Raw genomic sequence first — 26332 nt, forward strand, 5'->3', positions numbered from 1 at the left:
TCTGATTTTTCAGACACAAATATATCTGTTGAAAATAGTCTGGTGTAGGCCAGAGAAATAGAAGTGTGGTTTTGCAGTTCTATGGGCCATTTGTATCTAAAAAAAACAGTTTGAGTGTGTCGCTCACTGTTCAGCCGCAAATATATATATATTTTAAAAAGCCTGGTATACACCAGTAAATTATTATTGTGGTTTTGATGTTCCACGGTAAAACATCTCTATTATCCTGTTTTTGGCATTTTTTGCTGTATAAAAATAATAAGTGTTTGAGTGTGTCGCTCACTGTTCAGCCGCAAATATATATATATTTTAACCCCTTAAGCCCCGGAGCATTTTCCGTTTTTGCATTTTCGTTTTTGCTCCCCTTGTTCCCAGAGCCATAGCGTTTTTATTTTTTGGTCAATATGGCCATGTGAGGGCTTATTTTTTGCGGGATGAGTTGTACTTTTCAACGCCATTACTAGTTTTACCATATCCTGTACGGGAAAACGGGAAAAAAATTCCAAGTGCCGTAAAATTGCAAAAAAAGTGCAATGCCATAGTTGTTTTTTATTTATTTTTTTTACCACGTTCACTGAATGCTAAAACTGACCTGCCCTTCTTATTCTACAGGTCATTATGAGTTCATAGACACCAAACATGTATAGGTTCTTTTATATTTAAGTGGCGAAAAAAAATTCCAAAATTTGGTAAAAAAATAAATAAAAAAATAGCGCCATTTTCTAAGACCCGTAGCGTCTCCATTTTTCGTGATCTGGGGCTGGTTGATGGCTTATTTTTTGCGCACCGGGCTGACATTTTTATTGATAACATTTGGGGTAGATCCGATGTTTTGATCGCCCGTTATTGCATTTTATTGCAATTTTGCGGCGACCAAAAAACGTAATTCTGTCGTTTAGAATTTTTTTCTAGTTACGCCGTTTACCGATCGGATTAATTCTTTTTTAATATTGATAGATCGGGCGATTCTGAACGCGGCGATACCAAATATGTGTATGTGGGGTTTTTATTATTTTATTTTGAATGGGGCAAAAGGGGGGTGATTTAAACTTTTATATTTTTTTATTTTTTTTTATATTTTTAAAAACTTTTTTTTTTTACTTTTTGCATGCTTCTATAGTCTCCATAGGAGACTAGAAGCAGCAACTATCCGATCGCCTCTGCTACATACAGGGGACGAGCAGGTCCCCTGCATGCAGCAGAAATGTTCCTGTGCTATGAGCACCGACCACTAGGTGGCGCTCATAGCGACAAGATCATGACAACCACAGGCGTCTGCTGCAGACCCTGGGTTGTCATGCCCACCCATCGGCGACCCGCGATCACGTGACGGGGTCGCCGGTGGGCGGGGCTTATGACGCGCTACCCGGAAGCGCGCGTTAAATGCTGCTGTCAGAGATTGACAGCGGCATTTAACATGTTAACAGACGCGGGTGGATCGCGATTCCACCCTCGGCTGTTGCGGGCACATGTCAGCTGTAAGAATCAGCTGACATGTGCTCCGTTCAGTGAGGGCTCTGCGCAGCAGCCCTCACTGAACGGGCAGTACGCAAATATGCGTACTAATACGTCCCCGGTAATTAAGGGGTTAAGCCTGGTATACACCAGTAAATTATAACTGTGGTTTTGATGTTCCACGGTAAAACATCTCTATTATCCTGTTTTTGGCATTTTTTGCTGTATAAAAATAATAATAGTGTCTCCCTGATTTTTCAGACACAAATATATCTGTTGAAAATAGTCTGGTGTAGGCCCGAGAAATACAAGTGTGGTTTTGCAGTTCCACGGTACAAACCTCTGTATTATCCACTTTTGGGCCATTTGTATCTAAAAAAAACAGTTTGAGTGTGTCGCTCACTGTTCAGCCGCAAATATATATATATTTTAAAAAGCCTGGTATACACCAGTAAATTATAACTGTGGTTTTGCTGTTCCACGGTAAAAAATCTCTATTATTCAGGTTTTGGTAGTTTTTTCCGTAAAGAAAAACAGTAGTGTCTCCTGACTGTTGTGACACAAAAATATATCTGTTGAAAATAGTCTTGTGTAGGCCCGACATCCCAGTGTGGTTTCGCAGTTCCACGGGTCAAATCGCTGTACTATCCAGTTTTGGGCCTTTGGTATCTAAAAAAAAAGCAGTTTGAGTGTGTCGCTCACTGTTCAGCCGCAAATATCTCTATTTAAAAAAGTGTGGTATACCCCAGTAAACAATAACTGTGGTTTTCCTCTTCCACGGTTCTAATCTACTCTTTATTACCCTTTTTCCATTGATAGTGCAAGTGTAAGCTATTTTACTTCATTTACAATGGGCAAGGCGCGTGGCAAGGGACGTGGAAGTGGACGTTCTGGTGATGGTTCGTGCAGAGGACGGGGCCGTGGCCAAGGTGAAAATGTGCCACAACCAACAGCCACATCTTCTCGCTCCCACTTCTTGACCGAATTACTAGGGAAGCACAGAACAACACCAGTATTGAGAACTGATCAGTGTGAACAGGTTATTAATTGGATAGCAGACAATACTTCCAGTTACCTAGGCACCACCACCTCCGGTCTGTCTTCCACACGGTCAACTCTTAGTAGCCGTGAGTCTCGACCGCATACTCCTCCTCACCCTGATGCTCCTTCCTCCCACCATGCCGAGTGTCGTCAGACAGCAAGTGATCCCACACTTGGACACTCTGAAGAGCTGTTCACTGGTCCATTTCCATATTTGGGCCCCTCGCCTGATACGCATGAAGTGGTGGAAGAGGAGATCCCATGTTGCGATGCCCAAATATTTGAACAGCCACGGCCACAGGAAGTCGACGTTGGCAATCTGTCACAAGAGGTGGACGATGACGAGATACAATTGCCAGGAAGTGAGGAGGAGGATCGTGGTGCGCAAGTGGAAGAGGAGGAGGTGGTGGATGATCTAGTAACTGACCCAACGTGGAAGGAGGACATGCAGAGTGAGGCCAGCAGCACACAGGGGGAGGGAGGCAGAGTACCCCAACAGGCAGGAAGAAGCAGTGTGGCGGCCGCAGACAGAAGGCAGGCAACCATTCCCCCTAACACCAACACGAGGGACGTTGCCAGTACAAGCGGTAGGTCTTCCAGAGTCTGGAATTTTTTTAAAGACTGCTGATAACCCCAAAAAGGCCATATGTTCCACCTGCCATGCCAGCATCAGCAGGGGTGACAAAACTACCAGCCTGACCACCACCAGCATGATCAGGCACATGGCAGCAAAGCACCCGACTTTGTGGGGCGAAACCCAGGGTCCACGACCAGTGTCAGCGGGTGTCACCACTGCTTCTTCCACTGTTGTGCGTGCAATAGAACCCCCTGTTGTGTGTGCAAGGCAATCCCCTGTCCATACTGCATGTAAAGATGCCCCCTCCTCTCAGTCTTCACTTGTTATGGCAGTTTCTCAAGAAACAGCATCAACGTCCACGTCCACGTCCCACCGCAGCGTTCAATTGTCCATATCCCAGACCTTTGAACGAAAGCGGAAATTCGCAGCTAACGCCCCACAGGCCACAGTCCTAAATTCGCACATTTCACGACTGCTTGCATTGGAAATGCTGCCTTTTAGGCTGGTGGAGACGGAATCCTTCCGCAATCTTATGGCGGTGGCCGTCCCTTGGTACTCGGTCCCCAGCCGACACTATTTTGCCCGGTGTGCCATCCCCGCACTACACAAGCACGTGTCCCAAAGCATCTGCCGTGCCCTCAACAACGCAGTTACTGGGAGAGTCCACCTGACAACGGACACGTGGACAAGTGCTTGTGGCCAGGGACGGTACATCTCTCTGACGGCACACTGGGTAAACATAGTGGAAGCCGGGACCCAGTCTGACCTTGGGACGGAACACATCCTCCCCACACCGAGGATTGCGGGCCCTATGTCAGTCAGAGTTGACCCCACAGTGTACAGCTCCTGCGCATCCTCCTCCTCCTCCTCATGTTCAGCCTCCATCTCAGATATCAGCACATCAGTTACAAGCTGGAAGCATTGCAGTACTGCCTCCGCCAAGCGGCAACAGGCTGTGCTGAAACTCATAAGCTTAGGTGATAAACCTCACACTGCTTGTGAGTTGTGAACAGCTGTGAAAGAGCAGGCAGATCTGTGGCTGAGACCGCTGAACCTACATCCCGGCATGGTCGTGTGTGACAATGGCCGTAACCTGGTGGCGGCTCTGAGGCGAGGTGAGATCACACACGTACCACGCCTGGCTCATGTGCTTAACCTCGTGGTTCAGCGGTTTCTTAAATCGTACCCCGAGTTGCCAGATCTGCTCGTGAAAGTACGCCGCCTGTCAGCTCATTTTCGCAAGTCGGCTACAGCTCCCGCCGCCCTTGCTGTGTTGCAGCAGCGTTTGCAGCTTCCGGCACACCGACTGGTGTGTGATGTCCCCACACGTTGTAACTCTACCCTCCACATGTTGCAAAGGATTTGTGAGCAGAAGAGAGCAGTTGTGGAGTACCAGCTGCAACAAGGCCGTTGATATTCAGGTCAGACTCCACACATAAGACCTCAGGAGTGGACCTGGATGTCTGACATATGTACCATCCTGACAATCTTTGAGGAGGCCACCAAGATGGTGAGTGGCGATGACGCCATCATTAGTGTCAGCATCCCACTTGTCTGTCTTTTGCAACGCTCTCTGCAGAGAATTAAAGAGGAGGCATTGCAGCCAGAGTGTGATGAGATGGATCAAGAAGCCGTAGCGGGCGATTACACACAGCCCAGCCTCATCTCATCCCAACGTGCATTGGGGGACAATGAGGGAGAGGAGGAGGAGGAGGAGAAGGAGGAGGAGCACGACAGATCCTCTGACCGCCGGGGGAGTGTATGCTCCAGTAATGAGGGGGAGGGGGGAAGTGTAGGGCAGGCAAGACAGGTTCTGGTAGTGGGTGACTCTATTATTAGTGGGACAGACAGGGCAATCTGTCACAAAGACCGGGATCGCCGAACGGTGTGCTGCCTCCCTGGCGCTCGAGTCCGGCACATCGCGGATCGGGTTGACAGGTTACTGGGTGGGGCTGGTGAAGACCCAGCGGTCATGGTCCACATCGGCACCAATGACAAAGTGACTGGTAGATGGAGGGTCCTTAAAAATGATTTCAGGGACCTAGGTAGGAAGCTTAGGGCAAGGACCTCCAAGGTAGTTTTCTCAGAAATACTACCAATCCCGCGAGCCACACAGGAGCGCCAACGGGAAGTTAGGGAGGTGAATAAGTGGCTAAAGAGTTGGTGCAAGGCAGAAGGGTTTGGGTTCATGGAGAACTGGGCCGACTTCGCGGTCGGCTACAGGCTCTACCGTAGGGACGGGCTGTACCTCAATGGGGAGGGTGCAGCGGTGCTGGGGAAGAAGATGGCTAATAGGTTGGAGGAGTTTTTAAACTAGAGATGGAGGGGGGAAACCAAGGAAATAGGTGGGATGTGAAGCAAGCAAGGGGGAAGGGGAGAAGTGAATATAATGAGGGTGGAGAGGGGGGTGGTGATAGTACAGTTAGATCGTTAGAGAAGAATAGGATGCTAAATAACCCCAAAGTTTTATCTTGCATGCTGACCAACGCAAGAAGCCTGACCAATAAGGCGGATGAGCAGCAGGCGCTTATATCGGAGGAGAGGTATGACATAGTAGGTATAACAGAGACTTGGCTAGACGATAGCTACGACTGGGGGGTAAATTTATTAGATTATAGTTTATTTAGAAGGGACCGGAAACAGGGGAAAGGCGGAGGAGTCTGCTTATATGTAAAGTCATGTCTAAAACCCACACTAAGGGAAGATATAGGAGAGGGAGAAGAGGGGGTCGAGTCCATGTGGGTAGAGATTAGTGTTGAGCCACCCCCGTAGTGTTCGAGTTCGGTTCGGTTCGTCGAACACCCGTGTGTTCGTCGAACTGTTCGTCGAACACCTTCGAACACCGTTAAAACCAATGGCAGGCAAACAAAAACACATAGAAACACATAGAAAACACCTTCAAAGGTGTCCAAAAGCTGACAAACTGCTCAGAAGACACAACTAACACATGGAAAAGTGACAAGTACATATAGTCATGCGAAAAGAAAAGAGGTGGAGGAGTAAAAGGAGGGGGAGACACAGATATAGGCATGTCATGCCCTTCTAAAATCCAAAAAGTGAGAAGCCGAGACGGCCAGTCCGCTCCTGCCCGTGCCACCTCCGTGTCGCCGGGTTTGTGCCAGAGCCGCGGTGAACCCTGACGGCCAGCCCCCCTCTCCCAATACTGGTGCCTGTCCGCTGGTGGGTCGAGAGAGCCCCCCTGTGGTGGAGGCAGCTCTAAGCTTTTTAATTTAAATTGTCCCTCTAATTTGAATGAATACACTTTAAATCCATTTACAAGGATCTATTGGAGGGCAAGTCTCATGCCAGCAGCCGCGTAATTCCAGCTCCAGTAGCGTCCACTAAAGCTGCTGCAGTTAAAAAGCTTTTATAAGGATCGAGCTCGGCTGTCCACCGCAAGGCATCCTAGTGCCAGTCCCAGCCCCTATGCCTTGGGGTGCCTCCTGATGCTCTTCACTAAGTATCCCATGGTCCCGAAGCATTTCCTTTGAAAAAATTAAGTGTCCAAACTACAGGTGGTGTAGCTTGCTTAACAGCCGGGATAATCCGCTGACTAGCAGACACTGCTACTAGGCACAAAGTATTTCCTGGGCTAGATGCAGTTAAAAATTTGTAAGTAGATACTCTCGTTGGATGCTGAGAAAGCATTCCATAGAGTCTCCTGGCACGCCATATATGATTCTCTTAAAAAGCTTGGGGTAGGGGTCTAGGGGACCCTTTTATAGCCAAAATCACGGCCCTGTATCACAATACGTCACCTAGGCTGAAGATAAATGGAACTGTAGCACCGAGGGCTCGGTTGCTACAGACGTATTGCACCTCACCCAGAGGTGTGATATCTCACTCTCAGATAAGGATGGAGTGTGGATCAGGACCCGACACCTGCATGCATTACACCACATTGCCGTGGGGCAGGGCGACCAATATGCCCCTGAGATGGGCACGACAGTCCCTGTCCCTGGCTGGAGTGGGGGGAGGGAACACTGAGGAAGGGGAACCCTGCAGTGCAGGAGCAGGGAGGAAGCAGTTCCTGGGTGCATTGAGAAGGGAGTATAAAAGGTGGGCACCATCTTAGTTCAGTGCAGAGAAGTCTGAGCAGAAGTGGCAGGGAGCAGGGGCTCTGCATGAGCTCTGCTCCGGAGGCGGGCCTAGTAACAGAGGCCCAGGCCTGCAAGAGGGAGAAGGAAGGAAGAGGAGCGGAGAAGGCTCCAGGAACGAGGAATGAAGGGATCCCAGGGGTGCGGACGGGCGAGTCGCCACCGCACGCCCGAATCCACCTGCGTGGAGGGGTCAGGCCAAAGGGGGAGACCGGTCCCCGAACTAGTGGAGGCAGGAAACGACCCTCAGCTAGAAACCGGAGGCTCTGACATTTTATGTGGCGCAGCCCCTTGCTCCACCCACTAGGAAGGCACCACATAGGGTCAGGGAAACTGGCGCCAAGTTTACCAAGAGGAGGCCCGAGGCAGCCGGACAGAAGTGTTGGTAAGAAAGGCCAGACAAAGGACACACAAAGGGGGTCCTGTGAAGCGCTCCAAAGTTATCTGGGAGTTGTCTGAGCCCCTCACCTGGTGAGCACAGTACGACGTGGGCAGCCGTTACCTGCAGACGTGGTCTGGATAATAAGAACTGTGAGTAAAGGCCCTGAACTGCATCACTGACTCCGTGTCGTTACTGCTGCTGCCCTGCACCATCACCCCCATCCTCCGCATACACTGCCCTGAGGCTATACTCCTCCCGTGGGGAGTTATGCTACGCTCTGCTGCACCCACAACACCAGCCTTAGCGGTCTGCCCTGTAGCGGCGGTTCACTCTGGCCGCAATCCACGGGTGGCGTAGTCGGACATTTAAACATCAAAACCACATAAATAGTTCCGCCACTGGTTTGACCGCCCTGAGCCACGGAACCGGATCGCCGCCACGAAGACTACAACCACCAGCATCCACCAAAAAGTGTCCGGCTCCGGGTGTCCCAAGGCCCAGGGGGTGCGTCAGGACATTTTCATCACCTTTCACAATCACCAATGGGACAAGGCAGGGATGTCCTCTGTCCCCTCTCTTATACATCCTAGTGACGGAGCACCTGCTCTCATCAATTCGCAATAACCCCAATATTAGGTGGATTGAGGTGGGAGGCACCGAGTACAAGTGCTCTCTATTTGCTGATGATGTCCTAGTATATATCACTCAATCACATATATCCATCCCTGCTGTTATGGCTGAAATAGATCACTTTGTTACATGGTAAAATTTTAAAATCAATGCAGCGAAGTCTGAGGCCCTCGATGTCTCCCTCCCTAAATCCATATAGGATTCCATCCAGTCCAACTTTCCCTTTGCCTGGCCCTCACAGGGTATCAAATACTTAGGAATTCCTATTCATAGAGACCTCTCCCATCTATGTTATCTTAATTTTGGGCCCTTTATTGAACAATTCCATACAGACCACGGTTGGCAAGTTAGAACTGTAAGATTCACTACGTGAACCACTGGTGTTTTGTGGAAAAGCACATGTACACCGCGTTCCAAATTATTATGCAAAAAGTGTTTAGGAGTGATAAGGGAAGAATTTGTTTGTTTGTCAGTTAAACTCATTGATGGTGATGTGTGTCAGGGCTCTTTATATCACTGTAAGCAATTGCAGACACCTGTGCTAATTAGTTTGGCAGGTGTGTCCAATGAAAGGCAAGACTACTTAAGAAGGCTCTCTCACATTATTAAGCAGCCTACATTTTCTGCCAAAATGGGAAAGAAAAAGGATGTGTCGGCTGCTGAGAAGCAACAAATTGTGGAGTGTTTAGGTCAAGGCATGACTACAATCAACATTGTGCGATGATCAGGATGAAGTGTCTTGGCAATCAAGAAGTATGTAGCTGATTCACAGTACACACGTGTGCGTGCTGATAAGGGCAAATTGAGGACTCTTTCCTACAGGCAATTACGTCAGGTTGAAACAGCAGCGGCAAAAAAGACTTGTCATAGCAGCAGACAAGTTTTTGAAGCTGCTTGTGCCTCCAACGTCCCCCGAACAACAAGATGCAGGGTCCTTCAGAGGTTTGCAGCTGTGCATATGCCATCCTGTCGACCTCCTCTATCCACTTCACACAAGCAGAAACGGCTCCAGTGGGCCAAACATTACATGAAGACTGATTTCAAAACTGTTTTGTTCACGGATGAGTGCCGTGCAGCGCTCGATGGTCCAGATGAATGGAGTGGAGGATGGCTGGTTGATGGACACCCCACGCAAACACGGCTACAGCGCCAACAAGGAGGAGGTGGAGTAATGTTTTGGGCTGGAATCATGGGGAGAGAGATTGTCGGCCCCTTTAGGATCCCTGAAGGCGCTAAAGATGAACTCCATAATGTATGTGGATTTTCTCAAACAGCACTTCCTGCCATGGTTCAAGAAGAAGAACCGTGTATTTCACAGCAAGATCATTTTTCTGCATGATAATGCACCATCTCATGCTGCACATAAAACATCTGCATCTCTGGCTGATATGGGCATAAAAGGGGACAAACTTATGGTGTGACCCCCATGCTCCCCTGACCTCTACCCCATTCAGAACCTTTGGAGCATCATTAAAAGGAGTGTCTATGATGGCGGGAGGCAGTTCACATCTAAGCAACAGCTCTGGGAGGGTATTCTATCCTCATGCAAAACAATTGAAGCAGAAACCATCCAAAACCTGACAAATTCAATGGACGAGAGAGTTCAGAAGCTCCTTTCGAACAAGGGGTCCTATGTGAAAATGTAACATCACCTAGAATAAAGTTTTGAGTTGAAAACTGTTTGATTTCAGTTTCTAACAACCTGCTAATGCTTATAATTTCAAAAATGACCATTTTTTTGGTCTTTATTAAAATGAAAAGGTTGATCGAAAAGTTTGGGGGATCTAAGAGTGTGGCAACCCAGTAGTCATGATTACTTCGAATTCTGACAATATGAGGGTCATGCTGCAGGTAGTGCAGCAAGAAGGCACTTATGTGTCTTGCGCATCTCGGAGCCCCAAAATTATTTTCCGGGCTAGATGCAGCTAAAAATTATTTTTAATTTTAAATCTGGTGAAGCTTATTATAGATGGCCTAATAGGATCAGTGCTGCACACTGCTACAAAGCCCAAATTATTTTCCAGTCAAGATACAGATAAACATGATTAGTAATTTGAAAGCTTAAAACGGTTGGTAGGGTGATTTTAACCAATCATCAAGCTTTTACTCTCCCCAGGATGACACAGGGGTAGAAAAGTCGTTTCGGATCCATGATTTGTTCATCTTTATGAACGTGAGTCTGTCTACATTATCAGTGGAGAGCCGCGTGCGCTTATCTGTCAGCACACCACCAGCAGCGCTGAACACACGTTCAGACAGAACGCTGGCTGCGGGGCATGACAAGATCTCCAAGGCGTAAGTGGCTAGCTCCGGCCATTTATCCAGATTGGAAGCCCAAAAAGAGCAAGGGTCCAGTGACACAGTCGTGGCTTCAATGTTTACTTGGAGATACTCCTGTACCATCGTCTCTAGGCGTTGACTATGTGTCAGACTTCTTGTCTCCTGTGGCCTTGCAAAGGATGGGCTAAAAAAGTGGTGAAATGATTCCGCAAAATTGATGTTACCAGCAGATACTGTGGTTCTGTTACGGTTTGAGTGCTGAACACTTGACGGTCCCACAGTTGGCAAGTTGGAACTGTGAGATTCACTACGTGCACCACTGGTATTTTGTGGAAAAGCACATGTAAGATTCTGCAACAGTCTCTGCTGATACTCCTGCATGCGTGCATCCCTTTCTATGGCAGGAATAATTTCTGCAAATTTACTTTTGTACCGGGGATCTAACAGTGTGGCAACCCAGTAGTCAGGATTATTTCTAATTCTCACAATTCGAGGGTCATGTTGCAGGTAGTGCAGCAAGAAGGCACTCATGTGTGTTGCGCATCCAGGAGCACCAAGTCCCTGTTGTGTTGGTGGCGAGGTAACAATCATGCTTCCTTCCTCTGTCCTCTCCCCCCAACCTCGCACAACAGAAATGTGATCAAGGTCTCCCTCATCTGATGAGTCTTCCATCAGTTCGTCCTCCACTTCTTCCTGGGCTCCTGCACCTTCCTCACTAGTTTGGCTGCTACCATTCGCCCTGGTAAAACCATCTCCCCCACCCTCACATGCCTGCCGCCTTGGTGCTGCCGACCGTCTGGACCTTGCAGATGTTAGCCCTTCCGCATACAACTCCTCCTCCTCTACTTCCTCCACCTCCTCTTGTGCCACCACCTGACTCCGAATTCTGTTTAACATGTGCTCCAGCATGTAAATCACCGGAATAGTCATGCTGATAATGGCATCGTCAGCACTAAACATCTTCGTCGCCATTTCAAAACTGTGCAGAAGGGTGCATAGGTTCCTGATCTGAGACCACTCCTCCAGCGTGATTTGCCCCACCTCTGAATCTCGTTGGCCCAGGCTATACGTCAGAACGTATTGCACCAGGGCTTGTCGGTGCTGCCACAGTCGCTGCAACATGTGCAGAGTTGAATTCCACCGGGTAGGCACATCGCATTTTAGCCGGTGAAGTGGCAGGCCCAACGACTTCTGTAGAGATGTAAGTCGCTGAGCTGCGGGATGCGAATGGCGGAAGTGAGCACACAGCGACCGTGCCCTCTGCAGAAGGCCATCTAGTCTGGGATAGTGGGCTAAAAATTGCTGGACAACCAGGTTCAACACGTGAGCCATACAAGGCACGTGTGTGACATTGCCCCGGCGAAGGGCCGCACCCAGGTTTGCAGCATTGTCGCACACGGCCTTCCCTGGTTTCAGGTCCAGTGGAGACAACCATTCATGAAATTGGTTCTCCAGAGCTGACCACAACTCCTCAGCTGTGTGACTCACATTTCCCAGACATTTCAATGTAAAAACCGCCTGATGACGTTGAACCCTACTGCCAGCATAGTAAGGAGGTGTGCAGGATCCCTTCTGCGCAGTTAGAAAGCTTGTGGCATGACCAGACAGGCTTTGGGTGCAGGTGGAAGACCGAGAGGAGGTTGAGGAGGCAGAAGCAGTGGAGGAACTTTGACATAAAGAGGATTGACGCACAACTCGTGGGGACGGCAAGACTTGGACAGCAGCCCCTTGTCCTGCTGTCACCATAGTTACCCAGTGCCCAGTCAGCGACATGTAACGCCCCTGTCCATGCCTACTCGTCCAAGTGTCTGTGGTGAAATGCACCCTGTCACACACAGAGTTTCTCAAAGAAGCGGTGATGTTGTGTGCGACATGCTGGTGGAGCGCAGGCACACCTTTCTTTGAGAAGTAGTGCCGACTGGGCATCTGGTACTGGGGCACTGCGACGGACATAAGGTCTCGAAAATCCTCTGTGTCCACCAGGCGGAAAGGCAGCATTTCTGTAGCCAAGAGCTTGCAGATGGTGAAATTCAACCTCTTAGCTTTCTCATGGCTAGGAGGAAATGGTCTTTTACTTGTCCACATCTGAGGGACCGAGGGCTGGCTATTGTGCTTAGACGGGGTTGATAAGGGTGTCCCCGGCAAACTGCCGGTCTGTGAGGAAGATGCAGGCGGACATGTTAGGTTGCCTTGATCCAAAGGTGGTGCTATCGATGTCGGACAGCGCTCAACACCAGCTGGTGTTACCACCTCCAAAGAAAATGATGACCTGCCAATCACGCTGGTTGTTGCGGGTAAAGAGGTGGCAGGTCTGCGCCCCAAAACAGGTGTGACTGCTGTCCCCCCAGTCACAGAGGATGAAGAGGCCGCGGATGCACAAGATATGGCAGACGGTGATTGGCCCGGCCGGCTAGGCCGCATTGTAGCACACTGAGCTTCCCACTGCAACTTATGCTTCATGTCCATGTGCCGGTTCATGCATGAAGTACTCAAACTATGTATTTTTTGGCCTCTACTTAGCTTTTGCTGACAAATGTTACAGATAACACGAGTTGGGTCATCTTTATCGATCTGAAAAAATGCCCAGGCTATGCAAGGCTTAGCACCCATGCGACCTGAAGAGCCACCACGACTTGTGGTGAGAGGCAGAGTTGTGTTTGAGGATGCAGTTGTTGACGTGCTTCCAGTACTACGTCTCTGTCCAGGAAGGCGCAACCTGACCTCGTCGTCACTAGCATCTTCCTCCACCTCCTCTGCTGACCTCATCTCTTGGCTGACTGTGGGTTGACAGTAAGTGGGATCTCCGACCTCATCATCATCACCCTGTGCGTTATCACACCCGTCGTCCTCAGAGCCAACCTGTTCCTGCCCTGACAAAAAACTAAAGTTGTCGCTCCAATCAGGTATTTGAGTCTTATCATCGTCTTCCTCATTGTCTCCACCAACAGGAGTTACAGTTTGGGAATGAGGGTCTACATTATGGTCAGAACCTTCTGCGTCTGGTCCTGGATCCGACTCATAAAGATTCTGGGCATCAGTGCAGATCATTTCCTCATCTGGATTCACAGAAGCGCTGGAGTCGACCTCTGATTCCCAGGCTATAGTATGAGTAAACAGCTCTGCAGACTCAACCATCTGTTCTACCTCATACTCAGACGGGCAGCTGGAGATTTGGGAGCTGTGAGGAAGCAAGTGCGATTTGGGTGACACCTTTGAGGACTGGAGTATTTGTGATGTTGAAGTTGATGTGGAGGAGAGCCCACTTAAAGGAGCACTTGATATCCGTTGAAGCACCTGCTGTTTTTGTGCCTCATCTGGAATTTGTAGCGATTGGCGTGGCCGTAAGAAAGGGATCTTATCACATTGTCCGCTAAAAGAAGTAGACATTTTAGTTTGGCTGGAAGATGGTCTTTCTTCTGCACCTACCCCACGGACACAACCTTTTTTCCCCTTCCCAACACGCCTATTCCCCTTTCCACCAGCAGCAGGCCTTTTTCCACTCATTTTGGTGGTTAACTAATTCACAACTCTGGAGTTGTTTGCACAAAAAAACAATGGATGGTAACCGAGCAGAGCTGAGTGGCCAAACTGTGGTATTAGGCCAAAACTATTGGCTGGGCTAGATGCAGAAAAAAACTTATTTTTAATTTGCAACCTGATGGAGGTCAGTATAGATGGACTAATAGACCAAGTCCCACACACCGCTAGAAGCCCAAATATTTTTTCAGAGCTAGATGCAGAAAAAAATTATTTTTAATTTGCAACCTGATGGAGGTCAGTATAGATGGACTAATAGACCAAGTCCCACACACTGCTAGAAGCCCAAATATTTTTTCAGAGCTAGATGCAGAAAAAAATTATTTTTAATTTGCAACCTGATGGAGGTCAGTATAGATGGACTAATAGACCAAGTCCCACACACTGCTAGAAGCCCAAATATTTTTTCAGAGCTAGATGCAGAAAAAAAATATTTTTAATTTGCAACCTGATGGAGGTCAGTATAGATGGACTAATAAACCAAGTCCCACACACTGCTAGAAGCCCAAATATTTTTTCAGAGCTAGATGCAGAAAAAAATTATTTTTAATTTGCAACCTGATGGAGGTCAGTATAGATGGACTAATAGACCAAGTCCCACACACCGCTAGAAGCCCAAATATTTTTTCAGAGCTAGATGCAGAAAAAAATTATTTTTAATTTGCAACCTGATGGAGGTCAGTATAGATGGACTAATAGACCAAGTTCCACACACTGCTAGAAGCCCAAATATTTTTTCAGAGCTAGATGCAGAAAAAAATTATTTTTAATTTGCAACCTGATGGAGGTCAGTATAGATGGACTAATAGAACAAGTCCCACACGCTGCTAGAAGCCCAAATATTTTTTCAGAGATAAATGAAGAAAAAAATTATTTTTAATTTGCAACCTGATGGAGGTCAGTATAGATGGACTAATAGACCAAGTCCCACACACTGCTAGAAGCCCAAATATTTTTTCAGAGCTAGATGCAGAAAAAAATTATTTTTAATTTGCAACCTGATGGAGGTCAGTATAGATGGACTAATAGACCAAGTCCCACACACTGCTAGAAGCCCAAATATTTTTTCAGAGCTAGATGCAGAAAAAAATTATTTTTAATTTGCAACCTGATGGAGGTCAGTATAGATGGACTAATAGACCAAGTCCCACACACCGCTAGAAGCCCAAATATTTTTTCAGAGCTAGATGCAGAAAATTTTTTTATTCAATTTGCAACCTGATGGAGGTCAGTATAGATGGACTAATAGACCAAGTCCCACACACTGCTAGAAGCCCAAATATTTTTTCAGAGCTAGATGCAGAAAATTTTTTTATTCAATTTGCAACCTGATGGAGGTCAGTATAGATGGACTAATAGACCAAGTCCCACACACTGCTAGAAGCCCAAATATTTTTTCAGAGCTAGATGCAGAAAAAAATTATTTTTAATTTGCAACCTGATGGAGGTCAGTATAGATGGACTAATAGACCAAGTCCCACACACTGCTAGAAGCCCAAATATTTTTTCAGAGCTAGATGCAGAAAAAAATTATTTTTAATTTGCAACCTGATGGAGGTCAGTATAGATGGACTAATAGACCAAGTCCCACACACCGCTAGAAGCCCAAATATTTTTTCAGAGCTAGATGCAGAAAAAAATTATTTTTAATTTGCAACCTGATGGAGGTCAGTATAGATGGACTAATAGACCAAGTCCCACACACTGCTAGAAGCCCAAATATTTTTTCAGAGCTAGATGCAGAAAAAAATTATTTTTAATTTGCAACCTGATGGAGGTCAGTATAGATGGACTAATAGAACAAGTCCCACACGCTGCTAGAAGCCCAAATATTTTTTCAGAGATAAATGAAGAAAAAAAATATTTTTAATTTGCAACCTGATGGAGGTCAGTATAGATGGACTAATAGACCAAGTCCCACACACTGCTAGAAGCCCAAATATTTTTTCAGAGCTAGATGCAGAAAAAAATTATTTTTAATTTGCAACCTGATGGAGGTCAGTATAGATGGACTAATAGACCAAGTCCCACACACTGCTAGAAGCCCAAATATTTTTTCAGAGCTAGATGCAGAAAAAAATTATTTTTAATTTGCAACCTGATGGAGGTCAGTATAGATGGACTAATAGACCAAGTCCCACACACCGCTAGAAGCCCAAATATTTTTTCAGAGCTAGATGCAGAAAAAAATTATATTCAGTTTGCAACCTGATGGAGGTCAGTATAGATGGACTAATAGAATGATGCTATGCCCAAAAGATTTTACTTCACTAGGTGCAGTAAAAAAATTGGTATTCTATACACAGGTGGTATATCTTGCAACACAGATAGGCTACTCCACTGACTAACACACTCTGCAATAGGCCAAAAAGGATTAGCTTTGCTAGATTCAGCCAAATGCTGTGAAAAAAACTTGCACAGCACTGGCACAGACCTGCCTGGCAAAAACTGATAGGAACTGATGTAACCTAGTCCTGAAAAGGACTCCAATTACAATTAGTCTTTACTCCCACAATCTATCTATTTAAGAGCACAGACCTGCCTGATAAAAGTCGTAGGAAATGCTGTAACCTAGTCCTTAAAAGGACTGCAATCACAACTATTCCCTACTCCCAAGCTATCTGTATATTTGTGCGAAAATTGGCTTGAAATTAACAAGGTATAGCGCACACAGCAACAGCGGTGCCGTCTAACACGCAGCTGCAGCAGTGAGAAAATGGTGGCGACGGGGAAAATGGCTTGGTCTTATAGGGCAAGGACATGTGACATACACTGCCAATCACACATGCCCTTGCTTGTGTGAAAAAAAGCACTTCGCTCCGTGTGTGCGCTGCTGATAGGCTGACAGATTGCACCTCCCCACTGCAAATGCGGGAAAGAGAAAAAAAAATGGAGATCTTCATTGTTCCTGCAGAGATCCATCCCCTGCCCCTCCCCCCGCCCCGCTGTACACTCAAACTGCGTATTAACATTAATTTTCATCATTACTGAGAAAAAATCCAGTTATGATTTTGGTGCACGAACAGTTATCGAACATAACCTCGAACAGCCGAATTTTTCTCAAATTGTTCGTGTTCGCCGACCGGCTCGAACACCGCCCAAAACAGCTCGAATTTGAGATTGGCGAACAGTTCGAGTAGAACAACGCTCATCTCTAGTAGAGATAGAGGGAACTAAAAATAATAATAAAATATTACTGGGGGTCTGCTATAAGCCACCCAATATAACAGAGGAGAATGAGAATCTGCTATTAGGACAAATAGACAAAGTAGCAAAACATAATGAAGTGATTGTAATGGGGGATTTCAACTACCCGGATATTGACTGGGAAACAGAAACCTGTAGATCTCAGAAAGGAAAAAGGTTCTTGACAAATATTAAGGATAATTATCTCTCCCAACTAGTGCAGGAACCAACGAGAGGGAAGGCCGTGTTGGACTTAATATTGACTAATAGGCCTGATAGAATAACTGAGGTACAGATAGGGGGGCACCTAGGTAATAGCGACCATAATATTATCGACTTCAAAATGCCCTTCAGTAGGGTTATCAATAAGGGAACAACAAAAACATTAAACTTTAGGAGGGCGAAGTTTGATCAGCTGAAAGAAAGCCTTCAACTTATTGACTGGGACAAAGTTCTTAATCAAAGGAATACGAATAGTAAATGGGAAACCTTCAAAAGAATTCTGAATACTCAGTGCGAGAGATATATACCGTATGGGAATAAAAGGGCCAGAAATAAGAGGAAACCAATATGGTTGAACAAGAACGTAAAAGGGGCGTTAAATGGCAAAAAAGAGGCATTCAAGAGATTAAAACAGGAAAACAGTAAGGAGGCACTAATGTGTTACAAGGAAAAAACGAGAACCTGTAAAAAACAAATAAAAATAGCGAAGGAGGAAACAGAGAGACGTATTGCTAGGGAAAGTAGATCAAATCCCAAACTGTTCTTTACGTATATAAATAGTAAAAGGATTAAATCGGATAATATTGGACCGATAAAAAGTGAGGAAGGCAAAATCATAGAGAAAGATGAGGATAAAGCTAATCTATTAAATAATTTTTTTTCGACAACTTTCACAAAGGAAATCGAACTAACAGGAGAAATGAGAAGAGACAAACTTAATCCTCCACTAAGTATGACAAATTTAACCCAAGCTGGGGTACAGAAACGCCTCAGTAACATTAAAATAAATAAATCACCAGGACCTGATGGCATACACCCACGGGTACTAAGGGAACTAAGTAATGTGATAGACAGACCGTTATATCTTATATTTAAGGACTCTGTTGAGACTGGGTCTGTGCCACTTGATTGGCGACAGGCGAATGTAGTGCCAATATTCAAAAAGGGTGCGAAAAGTGACGCCGGAAACTATCGGCCGGTGAGTCTGACGTCCGTTTTGGGCAAAATTTTTGAAAGCTTCATTAAAGAGGCAATTACGGAGCATCTTGATGCTAATAATCTTTTAATCCCGAACCAACATGGATTCATGAGGAATCGCTCCTGCCAAACAAACCTGATTGACTTCTACGAGGAGGTTAGCTCTCGAGTAGATCAGGGGGAACCAGTGGATGTCGTGTATCTCGACTTCTCAAAAGCGTTCGATAGCGTGCCACATAATAGGTTGGTATACAAAATGAGAATGATGGGGCTGGGGGAAAATGTCTGCAAGTGGGTAGCTAACTGGCTAAAGGATAGAAGGCAGAGGGTGGTTATAAATGGAATATACTCAGATTGGGTAAGCGTCACTAGTGGGGTACCACAGGGGTCTGTACTAGGCCCAATGTTATTTAATATCTTTATTAACGACATAGTCAACGGGATAAATAGTAAAATATCAATATTTGCAGATGACACAAAGTTATGTAAAACAATTAATACAAAAGAAGACAGTGCAGACCTACAGAGGGTTTTGGATAAGCTGGGTAGGTGGAGCATTAAATGGCAAATGAGGTTTAACGAGGAGAAATGTAAGGTCATACATATGGGAAGGAAAAATGGAAGTCACCAGTACTCACTGAATGGGAAATCATTGGGGAATTCAGAGATGGAGAAGGACTTGGGCATCTTGATTGATAGCAAACTAAATTGGAGTGCCCAAAGTCAGGCCGCTGCTGTAAGGGCAAACAGGGTAATGGGATGTATCAGAAGAGGTATAGCTGCAAAGGATGAGAACATTGTTCTTCCACTGTACAAAGCACTGGTCAGACCACACTTGGAATACTGTGCTCAGTTATGGGCCCCAATATATAGAAAGGATATAAATGAGCTTGAAAAGGTACAAAGGAGGGCAACAAAATTAATAAAGGGAATGGAGGGACTGCAATACCCAGAGAGGTTGGCAAAACTAGAACTATTCAGCCTGGAAAAGAGAAGGTTGAGGGGGGACATAATAAATGTGTACAAATATGTTAGGGGACAGTATAGAGATCTTGCCCGGGATTTGTTCAAAAGGAGGGATATTATGTTAACAAGAGGGCACTCACTAAGACTGGAAGAGAAAAGGTTTCAGCACCAGCATAGGAAGGGGTTCTTTACGGTAAGAGCAGTGAGAATATGGAATTCACTGAGTGAGGAGACTGTAATGTCGGATTCACTACACCAGTTCAAGCGGGGACTGGATGCATTTCTAGATACCAGGCAGATTTCAGCATATACTTAAAAATAAAATAAAATAGTAGGTTGATACAGGGATTTATTCTGACTGCTGGTTTCAGAGTCGGGAGGGAATTTTTCCTCAGGTGAAGATTGGCCAAATCATTTGGGGTTTTTGCCCTCCTCTGGATCAACTTTAGCAATTACAGAACTAACAGGTCGAACTTGATGGACGCAAGTCTTTATTCGGCTTTACAAACTATGTTACTATGAAGAACAGGAGCTGCTATCATGCGTTGTAGACGGTAGTACCTGTACAAGTGTCATACCGTCGGTTCAGCGTGGGTGGCCTGAGGACAGGGGGGAGGAGGAAGAGGAGGAGGAGGAGGAGAGCATGGTCAGTCGTCATCTTGGTGAGGACACGGAGATCTTGCCCGTTACCAGTCTGGCACGCATGGCTGACTTTATGTTACGCTGCCTTAACCATGACCCTCGCGTTGTCAAAATGTTGGGTGACAGTCATTACTGGTTGGTGACACTTGTAGACCCCCGCTACAAGGAGAACTTTCACTCTCTTATTCCTGAGGTGGAGAGGTCTACAAAAATGGGGCAATACCAGAAGGCCTTTGCTGCAGAACTCTTAAAAAAATTCCCATCTGAACACGGTAGCGGCAGAGGTCACAGTTCGTTGCCCAACCAAGGCGTACAGGCGAGAGAGATGCATCTCCAATCCAGCAGAGGCAGGGGAACACTGTCAACGTTCTGGGACAGTTTTCTGACACCCGCCCAGCTTACAGGCCCTGAGGCGCGGGGTACTCTCACAAGGAGTGGAAAGTTTCAAAAGATGGAGAGGGAGTACCTTGCCGATCGTACCAGCGTCCTCCGTGATTCCTCTGTGCCTTTTAATTATTGGGTATCCAAGCTGGACACTTGGAATGAACTCGCTCTGTACGCCTTGGAGGTCCTGGCCTGCCCTGCCGCTAGCGTGTTATCGGAGCGTGTTTTTAGTGCCGCTGGGGGAATTATAACTGATAAGCGCACTCGAATGTGAACTGACAATGCTGACAAGCTGACCCTTATCAAAATGAACAAGGGCTGGATTGGGCCAGACTTCTCATCACCACCAAATGACAGCAGAGTAACATAAAGTCAAATCCACTGTGTTATTTCGGGAGGTGTATTCACATGCACCGCTTCACACCCACACATGGGTATACGCTTCCTCGTTTCGGCTGTTTAATCTTCTTCTCCTTATCCTCAGCCTCCACCACCACTATACCACCAGGGTGCCAGCATTGCAAGTTCCTCCGTCCTAATTTTTGGCAGCTTTTGCTGGGAAAGCATTACCAAATACTATGGGAGACCCACTCCCCAATAATGGGACTTATGTTTGTAATATGCTGTACTGCATGGCTCTTGTAAGGGGCATTGCAAGTTGCTCCGTCCTAATTTTTGGCAGCTTTTGCTTGCAAGGCATAAGCAAATACTATGGGGCACCCACTCCCCAATAATGGGACTTATGTTTGTAATATGCTGTACTGCATGGCTCTTGAATGGGGCATTGCAAGTTGCTCCGTCCTAATTTTTGGCAGCTTTTCCTGGGAAAGCATAAGCAAATACTATGGGAGACCCACTCCCCAATAATGGGACTTATGTTTGTAATATGCTGTACTGCATGTGACGCGCCCCCTGGGCCGTGTGTACACGTGTATGGGATACCCGGTGCCGGGTCTCTGGGGTCTGTAGTCTCCGTGGCGGTGACCCTGTCCCGTGGCTCAGGCTGGTCAAACCAGTGGCAGTCTTTCTTAGGTTTTGAGGTTAATTGTCCGACTGCGCCACCCGTGGATTGTGGTCAGGGAGTACCACCGCTGCGAGGCAGACCGCTGAGGCTGGTGTTGTGTGTGCAGCATAGAATGGGATAACTCCCCTCGGGAGGAGTATAGCCTCAGGGCAGTGAGTGTGGATGATGGGGGTGATGGTGCACTAGCGCAGCAGGAACGACTCAGAGTCTTTGCAGTGCAGTTCAGGGTCTTTACTGATGATTATAAGGTAGACCCTCCCGGGAGTACTGGCTAGCATAAGAGGCCTGGTCAGTCTGTGAGCAAGCAGGAGTTCCCCTGGCCAGGTGGAGTTGTAGGCCTCCCCGTCTGTCTGCACTCTTCCTGGCTACCTTGCTGTAAGTGGGTAGAAGTAGCCCATGTCCCTGAGTGTACCGTGTAGTGCTCACCCGTATGGCTGGTGACTTGGGGCCTTCTGTTAGCCTCCGCTCCACGACGGCGGTGCTGGTCCCTTGCTTGTGACTGAGCCTCCGGGCTTCTATGGCCATAGGACCTGAAATCCCCTGCCGGCTGGTTTCTGCTGCTGGATATATAAGTCCTCACAGCTTCGGACTCCTGTGTCCGGTTCCTATTGTCTTCTGCCAGGGCGAGCTCTGCTCAGCTTCCAGCCCCTGGTCTTTAGCTCCTAGTTCCTACAGAGCTCCTTGCTGTTACTTTCCCTTGCTCTCACTCTGACTCTGACTGTTCTCTGACTCACTCAACCCCACCCCAGATCCAGTTTATAAGGGCAGAATTCTCCCCTCCCAGGACTGGGGCAGGAGGATGTTGCATGTTTAAGGGATCCTGACCAGGAAACCTCCCACTTGCTCTCCGACGTAATATCTCTATTACTGTGGTGACCAGACCCCTGGGGTGCCACACATGGCTCTTGTAAGGGGCATTGCAGTTCCTCATAATTTTTGGAAAGCCTTCCATTCACTGCTTAGACCAACAGTGCACGGGAGACCCAGTTGCTATAAATCGAAAAAAAGGTTTAGTTAACGCCCTCTGACCTCCATGTCATTTCCAAGGGGCATTGGAGTGGCTCGAAATTTTTGGTAGGCATTGCACTCACTGTATGCCCTATAACTGTGTAGCCGAACCGCTCCTTTTGTTACAGAAACATATCCTACAAGACATATCTGGTTGACTGGCCTGATATTGATGTGAATGGTCCCTGTTCCTCCTGCTCTTTCTCCTTTGCCACCTCCTCATCCATCATTTATCACCTGAAGCTTTGTTTTAATGGGAGTCATAGAACTGGGATAGTAGCAGGAAAACATCCAGCAATCCTCGGAGGAGGTAGGATATGCGCCAAAACGCGGACCACCTCAGGCCTAGCCGCTACTACATACATGCGCTTGCATTCCAAGAAAACAAAGCAGATGCTAACTTCTATCATCATCATCATGCTCCTCACCTAGGCACTCTCAACTCCCCTGATGGAGAAGCCAGGGCCCACCGGAGGAGTCTGGTTCTCTGGTGGGCTCGTCCAATGCTTCCCTAAAGCAGGCCAGGCTAAGAAAAGTGTGGGGGAAGGTGACAGGAGAAATCAGGGCGGCTGGGGACCAAGTATGGACACCTGGCCGCCACCTGGCGGCTGGGGACCGAGCGTGGACACCCGGCCGCCGGGCGGCTGGGGACAGAGTATGGATACCTCGCTGCCGAAGCGGCCATGAGGTAGTGGCCAGCTTCGGCCTCCTCCAAACTAAAAGGCCCCATTTCAAGTGAAAGCTAGCAGTATGGTATTGCAGCCTGCGGGTGGGTGGGTGGTTGGCTGCATATTTTCGCTTGCATTGCAAGGAATGGGGGAGGTACAATTGAACACTGCCCTGGGACAAGGACTTGCACGGGGATAGTTGCAAGTCTGCATCTTCTGATGCGGCAAGGATCACTTCTGATGGGCACACTTTTAGACAGTGACGTGGGGGTCAGAGATGCTTCCAGGGGTCTTCCCCATGCTGATCCCTTGTCTTTTCAGCATTGTATGCATGTGTCACACAGCACATGGCCAGATAAGGTTGTAAAATGTTAAAATGACATTTCCCGGTGAACGCATTTGTCACGGTTGAAAGCAATACAAAAGTGCAAAAACGCATGAAAAATGCTACTTGTGAACATAGCCCAAGGTGTGGAGGAGTATTTTTGTTTTTGGTTATTTATTTTACCTTATACACAAGTTTTTACCCTGGAAAGGAAATTCCTTAACATATTTCACAGGAAAACCGTTTCAGTTTAGTTTTTGAACGTTTTATTGTGAGCCCGCAAAAGTGGCTTAATACCTTTGACCATGTTGTTGACAGCAGTGACCTGGGGGTCAAAAATGCTTCCAGGGGCGATCCCCATGCTGCCCCCATGTCTTTTGTGCACTGTCACTATCGTTTTGGGCACTTTTTAGGCTTTCTACAGACTGCCGGGGGTGCTGCCGCAAAAATGCTCGGGTCTCTCATAGACTAACATTGGGCTCGTTGCTCGGGTCGAGCACCCGAGTATCACGGTAAGCTCGGCCCGAGCTTTGAGCACCCGAGCATTTTAGTGATCGCTCAACACTATCAGTCGTCATCTTGGTGAGGACACGGAAGTCTTGCCCGTTACCAGTCTGGCACCCATGGCTGACTTTATGTTACGCTGCCTTAACCGTGACCCTCGCATTGTCAAAATGTTGGGTGACAGTCATTACTAGTTGATGACACTTTTAGACCCCCTCTACAAGGAGAACTTTCACTCTCTTATTCCTGAGTTGGAGAGGTCTACAAAAATGGGGCAGCACCAGAAGGCCCTTGCTGCAGAACTATTAAAAAAATTCCCATCTGAACACTGTAGCGGCAGAGGTCACAGTTCGCTGCCCAACTAAGGCATACAGGCGAGAGAGATGCAACTCCAATCCAGCAGAGGCAGGGGAACACTGTCAATGTTCTAGGACAGTTTTCTGAGACCTGCCCAGCTTACAGGCCCTGAGGCGCCGGGTACTCTCACAAGGAGTGGAAAGTTTCAAAAGATGGTGAGGGAGTACCAGCGTCCTCCGTGATTCCTCTGTGCCTTTTAATTATTGGGTATCCAAGCTGGACACTTGGAATGAACTCACTCTGTATGCCTTGGAGGTCCTGGCCTGCCCTGCCGCTAACGTGTTATCGGAGCATGTTTTTAGTGCCGCTGGGGGAATTATAACTGATAAGCGCACTCGCCTGTCAACTGACAATGCTGACAAGCTGACCCTTATCAAAATGAACAAGGGCTGGATTGGGCCAGACTTCTCATCACCACCAAATGACAGCAGAGTAACATAAAGTCAAATCCACTGTGTTATTTCGGGAGGTGTATTCCCATGCATCGCTTCACACCCACACATGGGTATACGCTTCCTCATTTCGGCTGTTTTTTGCTCTTCTCCTTATCCTCAGCCTCCACGACCACTATACCACCAGGGTGACCGTGGTCCATGTTGCCAGCATTGCAAGTTCCTCTGTCCTAATTTTTGGCAGCTTTTGCTTGGAAGGCATAGGCAAAGACTATGGGAGACCCACTCCCCAATAATGGGAATAATGTTTTTAATATGCTGTGCTGCATGGCTCTTGTAAGGGACATTGCAAGTTCCCCCTTCCTAATTTTTGGCAGCTTTTGCTTGGAAGGCATAGGCAAAGACTATGGGAAACCCACTCCACAATAATGGGAATAATGTTTTTAATATGCTGTACTGCATGGCTCTTGTAAGGGGCATTAAAAGCGTCTTGTTAAGCTACTGTGACCTCCACGTCTCTTCCACAGGGCGTTGATATTGTCTTTTTATTCCACTGTAACCTACACCACTCTTCCAAGGGGCATTGATATTGTCTTTTTATTCCACTGCGACCTCCACCACTCTTCCAAGGGGCATTAAAACCGTCTTGTTAAGCTACTGTGACCTCCACGTCTCTTCCACGGGGCATTGATATTGTCTTTTTATTCCACTGTAACCTCCACCACTCTTCCAAGGGGCATTAAAACTGTCTTGTTAAACCACTCTGAACTCCACCACTCTTCCAAGGGGCATTAAAACTGTCTTGTTAAACCACTCTGAACTCCACAGCTCTTCCAAGGGGCATTGACATGTTGTTTTTAATTACCTCTAACCTCCACGACTCTTGCAACGGGCATTGCATTTCCTCCTAATTTTTGTCAGCTTTTGCTTTTCAATGCATAGGCGAACACTAAGGGAGACCCACTCCCCAATAATGGGTAGAAGGTTTTTAATACGCTGTAATCCACGTCTGTTTCAAGGGGCATTGCAGTGCCTAATAATTTTTGGAAAGCCTTCCATTCCCTGCTTAGGCCAACAGTGTACAGGAGACCCAGTTGCTATAAATGGAAAAAACGGTTTAGTTAAGGCCCTCTGACCTCCATGTCACTTCCAAGGGGCATTGGAGTGCCTCGAAATTTTTGGTAGGCATTGCATTCACTGTATGCCTTATAACTGTGTAGCTGAACCACTCCTTTTGGTACAGAAACATATCCTACAAGACATGTGTGGTTGGCTGGCCTGATATTGATGTGAATGGTCCCTGTTCCTCCTGCTCTTTCTCCTTTGCCACCACCTCATCCATCATTCATCACCTGAAGCTTTGTTTTAACGGGAGTCATAGAACTGGGATAGTAGCAGGAAAACATCCAGCAATCCTCTAAGGAGGTAGAATATGCGCCAAAACGCTGACCACCTCAGGCCTAGCTGCTACTACATACATGCGCTTGCATTCCAAGGAACAGAAAGCTAAGGAGGTGGATGGCCTCATGATCATGAATAATTTACTTGTTGTGTAGGAGGCTGACCACTGCTGCTGTCTACCTTCTGAACTTTGTGTTGAAGCCTGATTGACTCAGGACCCGCAATCCTCTATGTCTGGAGGACGTGTTGCATCCCAGTGTCCAACTGTGTCCCGGC

The sequence above is a fragment of the Phyllobates terribilis genome, unplaced genomic scaffold (assembly GCF_046119375.1).
Source record: "Phyllobates terribilis strain yellow unplaced genomic scaffold, ASM4611937v1 Scaffold_3__8_contigs__length_932513732, whole genome shotgun sequence".
Classification (NCBI taxonomy): Eukaryota; Metazoa; Chordata; class Amphibia; order Anura; family Dendrobatidae; genus Phyllobates; species Phyllobates terribilis.